Source organism: Dendropsophus ebraccatus, chromosome 3, assembly GCF_027789765.1.
Source record: "Dendropsophus ebraccatus isolate aDenEbr1 chromosome 3, aDenEbr1.pat, whole genome shotgun sequence".
In the NCBI taxonomy this organism is placed as follows: domain Eukaryota; kingdom Metazoa; phylum Chordata; class Amphibia; order Anura; family Hylidae; genus Dendropsophus; species Dendropsophus ebraccatus.
In genome coordinates this window covers 136164431-136177988 of record NC_091456.1, presented here as the reverse complement: position 1 = coordinate 136177988, position 13558 = coordinate 136164431, and the positions used below count along the sequence as shown (strand labels likewise).

At 41.1% G+C, this 13558-nt stretch overlaps 1 protein-coding gene across 1 annotated transcript in view; it reads right to left on the bottom strand.

Annotated features, from left to right (window-relative positions):
* Window positions 1–3541, bottom strand: part of PDE4D (phosphodiesterase 4D) — a 968497-nt gene extending 964956 nt beyond the window's left edge. The window contains exon 1 of the mRNA XM_069962734.1: window positions 3348–3541. The gene's annotated coding sequence lies outside the window, so the exon portion shown is untranslated. The remainder of the gene's footprint in view (window positions 1–3347) is intronic.
* Window positions 3542–13558: the final 10017 nt, after the last annotated feature.

Genomic DNA, 13558 nt, shown 5'->3' with positions numbered 1-13558 from the left:
AGCTTTATCAGCATCCCATATGGCAGTGTATAATGAAGGTCACCCAGCTTTCCCAGCATCCTGTATGTCAGTATAATGGAGGTCACACAGCTTTCCCAGCATCCTGTAAATCAGTGTAATGAGGTCACACAGCTTTCCCAGCATCCAGTATGACAGTGTATAATGGAGGTCACCCAGCTTTCCCAGCATCCTGTATGTCAGTATAATGAAGGTCACAAAGCTTTACCAGCATCCTGTATGTCAGTATAATGGAGGTCACCCAGCTCTCCCAGCATCCTGTATGTCAGTGTATAATGGAGGTCACCCAGCTTTCCCAGCATCTTGTATGTCAGTGTAATGGAGGTCACCCAGCTTTCTCAGAATCTTGTATGTCAGTGTAATGGAGGTCACCCAGCTTTCCCAGCATCCTGTATGTAAGTGTATAATGGAGGTCACCCAGCTCTCCCAGCATTCTGTATGTCAGTTTAATGGAGGTTTCCCAGCATCCTGTATGTCAGTGTATAATGGAGGTCACCCAGCTCTCCCAGCATCCTGTATGTCAGTGTGTAATGGAGGTTACACAGCTTTCCCAGCATCCTGTATATCAGTGTAATAGAGGTCACCCAGCTCTCCCAGCATACAGTTTGGGACCTTGTAGGTGGGAGAAGGGAAGGAAGTTGCTGGAAATGTGCGGAGCCTAAGATGTTTGTCTGGCAGGTCCTAAAGAAATGAATTGTAGCTGCAAGAAACTGCCATGGAGGCCGGGGCCGGATGGAGAGGAAAAGGAAAGTGACGCCTCAGATCAAAGAAGACGTCACCTGTGAGTCACTGTATAATGATTTTGTATTCAGTAGAACATTATTTGGTAGGAGCACTGCACTGCTCTATGCCGCAATACACACGCTGCTTCTTCCTAACAACCCGAATCTTGCTAAAAGCCCCCCTTGCCTCCCCAGGGCTGAACTGAGTGTGTGTGTGTGTGTGTGGGGGGGGCGCTTTTATCAAGATTCGCCCTGTTGCCAAAATTACCTAGAAACTGCCCTGCTATACGCAATCTCAGTACAGGTACGGCGCTGTTTTTGGAGGGAAAAAACAGTTTTTATGTTTCTTTACAGCCTTTTAATTTATTTATCCAAACAGTAAAATATGGAGGGGGGGGGGAGACTGCAAGTAACCTAAAGCTCTATAGTAAACCTACGGAGTTCCAGGCCATTTTGACCTTAAAAACAAGAATTCTTTACATTTCAGTGGTTGTAACAATGCAGCTGATGACATATTTTGTGCAGGATGGGTAAATCATTTTTAGCAAATACACCATAAAGCCTTAATGTTAAAGTTTACCAGTCCCACACTTTTCCCCCCCGTCTTGGTCATCTGGTTCAAGGCCGGGAGAGTACCAGCTTAGTGCACACTTACCGATACACTTTACCTTTAATTATTATTATTATTATTATTATTATTATTATTATTATTATTATTATTATTATTATATTTTATGACAATGCCCATTTAAAACCTCCCACCTAATATTGCATAGATTCTCCTAAATTCATCAAACTATTCTGACCCTGGCACCAACACCACAAGACCTCTGTAGGCATCTAGCTTTAACATATTCAGCATTTGTGCTACAGTAGCTCTTCTGAGGGATTGGATCAGGCTAGCATTTGCTCCCAGCAGGCACACATGACCTATGTGCCAGTTCACCAGGTGTCTTTTCTTGAACCCCGTTTGGTAGGTACTAACCACTTCATACTAGGAACACCCCATCACACCTGAGATTTTAGAGATGGTCATTCTCATTGTATATGCGTAACACAATATATTATAGCAGGTTCAAGTAAATGGAAAGGTGCCTGCTTGTGGCTCCTACTATGTAAATATTCATTGTGTATCTAAATTCCACTGCAGGTACACACAATTATGTATGTTTCCTGTTTAAACAGCTACTTCAGACATTTCAGATGGGAACAATTCCACAATAATAATCTAACTTTTTACAAGGTTGTATAGCAGGGAACTGGGGGAGAATACAGTGTCACATGGATGCTCCCTATAGCAGCACATATCCCATCCATGTGCCACAATACATTGTAAAAACTGCCTCACCGACCCTGATTATTAGATCTCCCCAAACAGGGAGGGATTTATAAAGGCTTGTAGCGTGGAGAAGAATCCCCCATGGCCTTTCCCATTGCAGTTCAGTCAACCATGAGAGATTTCCTTTACAAACCGCACATTTGCGGAATCTTGGTTGCAGAATCACACCAAAACACCATAACAAAGTACGGGACAAGGTTACCCCATTCACTCTCAGTGTAAAAATCTGCTTTGGTTGGTAGAGATGCCCTGTGGCCAGGCCGGTATTTGCCACCACCCGAGGCCCTGTACCTAGTACGGCATTGTTGAGGGGGGCAACTTTGCATGTAGCTGCTGCCACCATGCTGTCGCCTGGAGAAAATAATCAATTTCCCCCCTTGGTTAAATCTACATATGTCAGAAGTTATGTGAAATTTACCTGTGAGGTTACAGCTGTAGCGGCTCATGTTGGGGACTTTTGATTTGATAAATTTCATCTCTTTCTGTGTATAGGGGAGAGATCTATAGTGATCTAACACCCAAGGGAACCAGACTTGGTCCTTTTTTATTTATTGTTAGGGTGGCATTAGCTGTAAATACAGCATTGACTATGGCACTATGTAACAGAATGTATCAGGGCAAATTTACCTAAATTGGTATACCATCGAGTAGTATACATACACAGTATTTACGTGCTGATTGAGTAACAAAGGTGCCAAGTACAGCTGCAACTAAGCTGTACTTGGCATAGATCACCTGTGTGGAATATACGTGCATACTATTAGATATAGGTTGTACATTGTACTACAAACAGTTCCTGTTGCACACATTTGCAGAGAATACAAAAGTTTCTGAAAAAGTGGTGGCAGGAGGGGGTGCTGATAAATATGGGACCCACCATATAGGCATAATTAAAAAATACACCACTCCTTCCAAACTACTAGTATATCAATAACCATATACTACACCTGCCCTACAGCCACTGTCCACAAGATTAGTAGTCAGGATCTAGATGACAAAGTTACTGCACTGTTTGGACTTGGATAAATGAGCCATAATAATCCCTTGAAAGCTGACTGTAGTTTACTAGTACTAGTTTGCTTCTACAGTTTGACTGTACCATATGCACATAACCAATAGTATAATGCACCAACACCCAAATTATGGTAATACAAAAAGACTGTTTAAATCAGTAGGAGCAAAGAGCAGACTGGATATAATACAATCACATAACCAGCGCACAATATCAAGACGTCAAACAAGGAGTTAAAAATATTTAAAATACTTACGTGTAGTCTTTAAGATTCAAATGACAGCCGAACAAGGGGGAATCCAAGGATAACTAGATTATTAACAGCTACACATGCATGCAGAGAGGCAATGACAGGCCCAGGGGACAGCTCGCTGTAGTATTCATGCTCCTACAAGCTGAGTTATAATTTATGAAGCACAGCTCAAGGTTCCTCCAATCACACAGCCAAGTGCAACTAGTAGAACTGGCTGCAAAGGACTGAAAGGGCAGCACTAGAACAACAAAGATATCCTACACGTCCTTAATCTGCTTATCTCAGGCTGTAACCTCTTACTGCCAGGTAGCAGCTCGCAGCTCTATTGTTTGCTGTTTATTGCTTACTAGTAGGAGGAAGAACAGGTGATTTATTTATGAAGGTGCTGCTCACCTCAAGGCACACGCTCCCTTTCCTAGTCATACGGCTACAGCTGTTAACTACTGTACTGTGGGATTAGGAGACATTTAAAGGGAAACGCCTCTATAGGAAAACTTTTGGCCAAATGTAGATTGTGAAAGGTAATGAAGTTGCTCTGCAATGTGTTACTAGCAGCATGGCTTTTTATATCTGTTTTTATTGTGCGGTTGACCAAGTCGATGTTATATATATAATATCACTAAGTGCTATAGTGCCATAAAGAAAGTAAGTAAATTGGACACTATGCAAGTTAGTTCCTCACAAAGCAAGAAATACAGTAAGTACTCGCCTGCTTTATAAAATAATAAAAGTATTTATATTGTGGGCCAACTGGTTGGTCAGTAGTAGGCCTTTAAGGGAATCTGTCACTAGGTTTATGCTGCCCCTAAAGGGATAGTTCACCAAAAAAATGTTTTCTTTCAACTGGTCCCAGCAAGTGTCAGAGATTTGTACTTTACATCTATTTAAAAATCTCAAGTTTACCAGTACGTATCAGCTCCTGTATGTCCTGCAGGAAGTGGTGAATTCTTACCCGTCTGACACAGTGCTCTCTGCTGCCACCTCTGTCTGTGACAGGAACTGTCCAAAGCACTAGCAACTACCCATAGAAAACCTCTCCTACTCCCCAGGAAGAAAAGTATACACAACTTCCTACAAGACACACAGCAGCTAATAAGTAGTGGAAGACTGGAGTTTGTCTCTTTTTTTTTTTTTTTTTAAGAGAAGTAAATTACAAATTTCTGGCACTTTGTCACCATTTGATTAAAAAAATTTTTTTTATGAACTACCTATTTAAATGAGCAGAATAAACTAGTGAAAGAAATGCTGAACAGAACAATGTATTATTTACATCATTCTGCCTAGCCTTATATGCAAGAGAATAAGCTTCATGCCAAAACCACTCCTGCTGCCATCCAGCTGCTGATTGACAGTTGACTGTCTGTACCCAGCATGGATAGATAACTGTCAATCAGCAGCTGATGGGCGGAGTTTTCTGGTGCTCATAAATATCCAGGACTACTGAGCATACGCACATAATATAGAGGACTGGTGTGCGGTACTCAGCCCTTGATATTCAGGAGGATATATCTGAATCAGCTGCACAGAATAATGTAAGTGATTCATCATTCAGTTCAGCTTTTTTGTCACCAGTTTATGCTACTCTTAGATAGGGCAGCATAATCCTACTGACAGAGTCTCTTTAAAGAGAAAATATTGCCTAGACTTTCCTAGTCAGATACTAAAACTTCTTTTTTTCTAATCTGTTTCACAACTTTTGTTTTTCAATTACAGTGGTACCTCGGTTCTCGAACTTAATTGGTTCCGGAAGGCAGTTTGAGAACCAATCAGTTTGAAAACCGAGCAGTGTCTTCCCATAGGAAATAATGTAAATGTGATTAATTGGTTCCAGCAGCCACCAATAATTACCTACAATACTCATTTATTACACTGATAAGTGCTCAGTATAATCACTACAGTACAGTACAGAACAGCACTATACTGTACAGGACATTAAACATAAGAAATGTTCATCAGAACCAGCAATTATAGTACAGTAGTAGCCAACTCCTCACCCATCCTTTACTGTATAGCGTCCCCCCCATCCAAGCACTGTAATGTATGGGAGATGGTGGTGCACTGCCTGTACTACTACTGCACTGTATATGCACTCCAGCAGTCTTATACAGCACTGTACTGTATGTGAAGCCTCACCACTGCTTAACTCGCCAGGTACAACCCACCATCCACGCTCGCAAAAACGTTCGAAAACCGAGCAAAGTTCGAATTCCAAACACTACTTCTGGGTAAATTTTCGTTCGAATACCAAGCAGTTCGAGTTCCAAAGCGTTCGAAAACCGAGGTATTACTGTATTTGTATGGGGGCTGCCATTTTGCCTGAGTTGTTTTAACAGCATTTAGTCACTTGGTTTGTGGCAAGCCTAATGGACACATTAATGAGCATACTCTGTGACCTTTGAAGAGGTCATTCCACAGGGAGCTGTTATTATCTTATACTGGTGCTATCTATCTACTGGTGCCACCTGATGCTAAATGCTGTACAAACCTCTTTACAGCAGCCTCCTCTCATGACCACAGACACACAACAAGAAGTCTCATCTTTTGGTCTAGTGGTTTTTGGTCTAGTGGTGAGAATGAAATAAAAAATTAATAATTATTTTATAACATAGATTGTAAAATAGAAAATTAGAAAAAAAATCACCAAAAATTCTTTAAAGGGGTACTCCAGCAAAAACTTTTTTTTCCAGTCCGACACAGTGCTCTCTGCTGCCGCCTCTGTAAAAGGAACTGTCCAGAGCAGTAGAGGTTTACTATCGAGATTTGCTGCTGCTCTAGACAGTCGTGGCAGCAGAGAGCACTGTGTCATATGGGAAAGAATACATCTTTTCCTGCAGGGCATACAGCAACTGATAAGTAATAGAAGACTTAAGATTTTTAAATAGAAGTAATTTAGAAAAATCTCTATAACTTTCTGATACGTTAATTTGAACACATTTTTTTTTTCACCGAAGTATACCCTTCAAAGATATGTTCAACATAAAAACTTGGGTAAAGCAATTGCTCATTTTCATCTAATTATGTTATCCCCTATTGGAATGATAGGAGATAAAATTGATGGAGGTCTGACACCCACAGCTTGACTAGGATCTTGGCATAACTCTTTTAATCCTTGATGTTTTACCCTAATGTTCAACATACTGACATTTATAAGTTGCTTTTTTGAACATCATACCCACTTGCCATATCTACTTACTTACTATTGTTGAGCAGACCTGTCAAACTCTTTCAGTTCGGCCACGTTCACTGAATCCAAATGCTCAGCATTTGATTTCCCACAGCTGCAGAAGTTGGATGCCGCCCAAGGGAGTCCTGAAAAACATGGATACAGGCTCATCTCTACTCATTTGAATATTCATCGGGAAAAGAAGAATCAGTGATTTTTCCACAATGGGACCGGCATCCATAACATCACTGGGACCAAGAGGGTAAGTATGAAAATCTTTATTACAGGCTATGGTGCTCTTTTCCTCGGTCCCCAGCATGACAGGTTCCCTTTAAAAGTTTTAAAGTCAATTCCAAATTTATTAGGCAAAATGGATTTCGAACTGGGAGGTCGAACAGGATGTCTATTATGTGTCCCTTTGTCGCCACAGACTTTAATTATACAAAAAATCAAATCCATCAGCATCATTTTGTTTCAAACAAGACAGAAAAAAATAAAAAAAAGTTGGATTCTAACAGAAACCACACAAATGGACACCTATAATAGAAGCCCCAAGTCCATGGATATGTTGTTAGCAGATCAGTCTTGAAATAAATAATTTAACACTTGGAATGGAATATGGTGTGAACAGGCCCTAACTGTAATTGCCTATATGTACACCCATGTCGGTTTGGCTGTACTACAATGCAAAGTCTGAATAAGCCTTTCTCAAATATTCCTTCTTAGTAATAAGAATACAATGTGATATTTTACTGATGTTTGCTTTTACCTGAAGCTCTGTGCCAGAAGAAAACATATTTCTTTCTTCCATTTACTTTCTAAGTTCCATTCATTAGGTCAATATTGTATGCTAGCAATGAGATGGAAACTATACCGTCACACTAGACCAAGAATAAACATATAAAGACTTTAAAAAAGAACATTTTGTTTTTCTAGGGTATACATTTTCTTTATCGGTTTAGCCTTAATGTATTGGTTGCCATTCAGTGAAAGTTCTTTATAGCAGGCCTCACATTTTCTGCATGGTCTCTTCTTAAAAATGGGACATTTTGACTCACACTTAGCTGGGTGGTTTACCATAGTACATCAACAGGCAGACCCTGAGGGTAAGTCAAAGTCAGGGCCAGTGACATAGTTTTACAAAAAGTCAACTAGTTTAGAAAGTTTGGACCTTATCTCGTACAAGGCATGGTATCCAGTGAAGTTGGTGCTAGTCCAGTCTCCAGTCAGGAGACTGGTGCCAGAACAGGGCCTTGTGACTAACACTGCTAAAGAGACTGTGGCTGCTTGACTTATGGATCTGGGATTCTGGGATTGACCCTTGCCTCCCAATTAAAGAACTCCAACAACAATAAACACAGACTATAAAATGAAGTACAAAACACACTTTTGGTGCTAAGATGGTCACAGCTTTATTTTAAATCACAGTGCAGTGTCCCAGAACAGCCCTTCTTATGCTCACACTTTCATTATAAACAGTTCTGTTCTGGAAAGCTATGGTCCACTGCAAACTGCGTGTATTGTGTCCCCCTTCTCAGTATTTAAGTCTGCCATTTCAGTCATTTATTGCATGTGAATTCAGGTATCAGTGTCAAAAAGTATTATGTCGCCTCCTAGTGTTCAAGGATGGTACTCCTCATGTATATTCCTCTGTATATGCCTAATGGTGTGATGATGCAATGGCTGGATGTCACGTGACTGTGCCCTGCTTCCATGGTAACACCAATGGTCATCGAGCTATTGGCTGTGCTACCTCAGTCTATTCCCTACCTACAAGGGGATAGGTTGTCTGTTAGTCCTCTCTCTCCCTGCCAAAGAGAGAGGCCTGCGTTGTGCTCTGCTGCTCCAGTCCACTGGCTGTGTTCCTGTCTCAAGTCTCAAGATCCTCATCTGGGTGTCGATTCTTCAGTCATTCTTCAGTTCCTCTCATCATCATCTTCTCAAATCATCAACAGCAAGTATTCAATTCAAGTCTCATTCCACCCAGCATCTCTGCTTCAGTATCACTACTACTCCCATTATTCAGCACGCTAATCTCACAGCCTATTGCAGCATCACCCATTATTCTGCTTTAATCAAGATTGCCTTATTCCCGGTTGCATCCGGAGAGACTGTTACTACTAGTTACCACCGTTACAATAAATACACAACTACCGTTGTTTCTGAACCTTGGCATTGGTGTGATCATTGGTGCCCTGACTAAGGACAACGAAGAATCGCATGCCCAGTATTCCCGCATGGTCAGGAGCCCGGCTTCCAGCTGTAGCACCCTCGTGCCTAAACCGTGACCACTACTTCCTACAGCTGCCCCGATTCCTGCACCCATCCAACATCTGTATAGCGGAGTGGCCCCTAGGGGCCAGGGCATTGCAACAGGAATTAAAGTGATTCTGTACCCTCAATCTGCCCCCCCCCCAAACCACTTGTACCTTCGGATAGCCGCTTTTAATCCATGATCTGTCCTGCGGTCCGATCGGCAGGTGGTACAGTTATTGTCCTAAAAAACAACTTTTAAACTTGCAGCCCGGATACGTGTGCCCTAACTTTGCACCACCCCTCCGTCCCTCCTCCCCACCCTCTTCATCATTAGGAATGCTCTTAGAACATTTTTGCCTGGAGCATTCCTAATGATGAGGAGGGTGGGGAGGAGGGATAAGAAGGGTGGGGAGGAGGGATAGAGAGGGTGTGCCAGCCTAATGCATACACAATCTAGCCCACGGCCATTTTGCACAGGGATGCAAAAAGTTGTTTTATAGGACAATAACTGCATCACCTGCCAAACAGACCCCTGGAGAGATCTTGGATTAAAAGCAGCTATCCGAAGGTACAAGCAGTTTGGGGGAGTCAGATCTCGGGTACAGAGTCGCTTTAAGCAATCACAGGTCACTGGGTCACTGGGATTCACAGATACTGTGAGATCCCTAGCTGTCTGACATACAGCACCCAGACAGACATCAATAAAGGGGGGTGGCACATTTTGACTTGCCATTCTAGTACAGCCAGTCTACTTTAAGGGCACCAATGACCCTACTGAAGATCCTCACTCCCGGACAGAGAGTGTTGCTATACAGTGCCCACATAAGCCCTGCTCATTCCTTCATACTCCCCGCAGTTTCTGTCAGCCTTGGTGTTTCCCATGCTCTCCATTCCTGCTATAATGTGCCTGCACTCACACTCAGCCATTTACACTGCAGCTATAATGTGCCTGCACTCACACTCAGTTATACATACTGCTCGCTTCATTGTGTGAACTGACAGGTCTTTCTGTGGCCGCAATTTACTTAATTGCGGCCACAGAAAACTGACATGTCAGTTCTTTTGGCACAGTATTGGATCCTGGCCGGAGCGTATACTATGTGTATACGCTCCAGCCGGGATCCCATGGTAGAACAGGCTGTGTTCCAGGGCACCACTAGATATATATATATATATATATTTTTTTTTTTTTTTTAATTATTTATTTATTTTATTTTTTTTTATCTTTTACACATTTTTGCACACTTATTCAATGCCATGAAGGTATAACTCTTAGAACTACAGTTCAGGCAAACTATAAAAAAAATTGTGCAAAATTAAGCTAAACCTCGACTCATAAAGAGACATCCTCCAGCAATCGGGAGAATATAGAGGAAACCTCTAGGGAACCATGGCTAAAGGATTGCCCTTGGGCTTACAATGAAAAAAAAATAATAAATTAAATTGATATTATCATCGCATATATGGTACCATGTACAAACGATAAGATGTACAATAATACATGCATTATTAGGCTATGTTCACACAACGTATGTTTTGTATAAATCATGGCCGTTGTTGCAATTTGCAACAACGGCCGTGATTTACACAAAACATACATTGTATTGTGAATTAAAGGAATCCCGGCCGGATTGTGTGCAATGGTGAATTGAGATGCGGGCGCACACGGGTGTGCCCACATCCGAATTCAGCAGAAATTAAGATCAACCAGCTGGTACTGCAGTACCAGCCAGGATGATCTTCAGTAACACCGGCCATTCTGTGACCAGGCTGGGTCACAGAATGGCCATTGTTTTCCTAGGTGTTAACATGGCCTTACACCTGCAAAAAGAGAACCAGTTATAGAGTAAAAATTCAAAAAGGAGGGGGGGGGGGGGGCAGAGGGAAATGTTTTTCTCCAGATCTTCTTGTGTGAGATAGAGAAGGAAGAAAAAGACCAGTTATATCTATTCCTAAACCCCACCCTTCTTAAAGTAGTACACTAGGCATATACAAATCCCTCTTAGAGCAGTGTCACCTGTGCTTAAATGTATACCATTATACAGACAAGACAGCGTGGGCTATAGGTCCCCCCTCCCAAAGTCATATGCTACTTTGCGTGGGGGAGTCTTTAGATTAGACCCAGAACTGCTGGTATTTGATCACTATGGTTGAAATATGTGAACATAATGGCAGGTATGAGCTGTTTAGTATCATATAGACATCATTACTTGAATTAGATGGGTACTACAGAAGCAACATGGCTGACAATATGCATTATGGCTGGTGGGGTTATATGGTCGCTTTTTTCTTTGTTTTGATGTTCATGCACAAGAAAGTTTATCTTTATCTTGCTTCAAATTTTGCAAATACAATAAAATAGGAATACGTGTTCTGCCTCTGTACTTGGTTGTCTACCATTTAGGCTATGTTCACACTTTGTATATTTGAGGCTGTATAGCAACCAAAACAAGGAGTGGATTGAAAACACAGAAAGGCTCTGTTCACATAATGTTGTAATTGAGTGGATGGCCGTCATTTAATGGCAAATATGTGCTGTTATTTTAAAACAACGGTTGTTGTATTGAAATAATGGAAGTTATTTACCGTTATATGGCGGCCATCCACTCAATTTCAACATTGTGTGGAAAGAGCCTTTCTGTGTTTTCAATCCACTCCTGGTTTTGGTTGCTATGAGGACCTGACATGAGGACCAAATACAGCCTCAAATATACATAGTGTGAACCCAGCCTAAAACTGCATTAAAACCTGAGCATTTTCATTTCTTAGGTTAATCGAAACCTTTTTGTGCCACTTTCTTAGTACAAATAGAGATACTGGATTGAAACAGGGTTTTACAAAGCAGTAACCTACATACTGTTAAAAAAGTGATTGCGAAACATGATAAATCAAGGATAAACGTAAACCTTTATGATTAGTCTGGTGTTATGTTTGTTGTAAACATGTTATATACAAAAAACTGCAACAATCAAAAACGGAGTGGTAAGGTAGTAGCCGCGGTGCTGGATCCAGGGAGGTAAGCATGCTTTATTATTTTAAAACAACCCATCTCTGGACATATGTAAAAAATAAATGTCCTTTGCCCAAATGAATGTGTTGATTTTGTGGGGGCAGTGACCTGACCATTTACGTGATGGTCTTGACCAGGACAAAGTATGTGACAGAGGCTGCATACAGGAAATCTGCTGGGACATGCATTTATATGACTCAAAGGTCATACTGTTCTTTGCTCTGTATTGTTTAGTTGCGGCAAAAAGATTGTGGCAACACAATGTAAGCTCTTAATAATTATATCAAAAAATATAAAAAACCATATAGCTGTGTGCATGAAACGGAATACTGAACAAGACTTAAAATACTTGGCACAAATTTATTTCCGTAGGTCTGTAATATTAGAATAAGCAGTAAAATACAGTATTTTCCTGCGTATAAGACAACTTTTTAACCCAGAAAAATCTTCTCAGGGGTTGTCTTATATGCCGGGTGTCATCCTATAGGGTGCTGAAAAACTTCAGAACCAGACTGAAAAATCTGTGGTCGCCACATACGTTGGGGGAGTTAAAAAATGGCTGCATCCCTGCCATACACGGCGACGGAATGAAGGGCAGAGCAAGTTACAGGCATCCGGGGCATGGAAAAAAGATATGGTAGATTGGTGCTGTGCCCAGAAAAACACACCTCTTTCACCTGTCTGGCCCGCCCTTGTATCCTACCGGTATTACTGTACCTCCTTCTCTGCCTCTCAAATATTTCTGCTGTCTGATGTTTTTTATTAATTTTTATTTAATGTGCCTTGGAAGAGGGGTAGTCTTATACGGGGAGTATATCCCAAACTCTATATTTTAACAGGAAAAATTGGGTGTCGTTTTATACGCCTAGTCGGTAAAATACAGTGATTATTATGCACTTAGCTAGATCTATAGCACATACAATGTAGTCGCATTTCCCTGTGTTATGTACAATATGGTGGATTATTATCTAATGTTTTTCTTTACTTTAATTTTAGTAGTTGCTGTGAGTTTTTTTTTATCTGAAAAATCTAGTGAATGGCATGCTGAGGTAAAGGGGTTTGCCAATGTTCTAGCTTTGCAAGGGGCTATGAGCACAAAGAAAATTAGCAGCAGTATAGCAAGGAAAGGGTTACACTGAGGGAAGCCTTGATTTGCCTTGCATGGACAGTGCAGATCCTCTGTACACTCACAGACTCAGGCATGATGATTTATTTATTTATTTATTTTTTTTTTTAAATTATTACCATCCATTATAAACCATAACCAAACAGCATTATGGTCCGGAGGGGATTTCACCAGGGGGCTTAATCCATCCCTTTACCAGGTACTATCTAAAATCTTCCCCTTACCAACAGTATATCCCAGTTTACTAACACCACCACTATATCTTACCACAATACTAACCGCAGAATCCAGACACCGTCGGGAGAGCACAACAAACTAACTTAATTGAAAAATTATAAAGTCAACACTTAACCAGCAGACTCGGTTGTCCCTTAGCAGAGTTCCGCTCCCCTTGCATACATTTCACCCCCCAAAGAAGGTGAAAGAGAAAGGAGAAAAAAAAAAAAAAAAAACACAAAAGGGAAAGAAAACAAACAAAAAAATAAATAAATAAATAAAATAAAAATAAACAAAATTACAAGATTACAGAGATATACTTCTGTTCTTTATCCACCTGGTAATTCCATCCATTTAGGGTACCCTCTCTGGCTGAACCGCCCCATCTCTGGAGCCGTTCTGCCCAACAGAGCCCTTCCCAACAACCATTCCTTCCTGGAGCA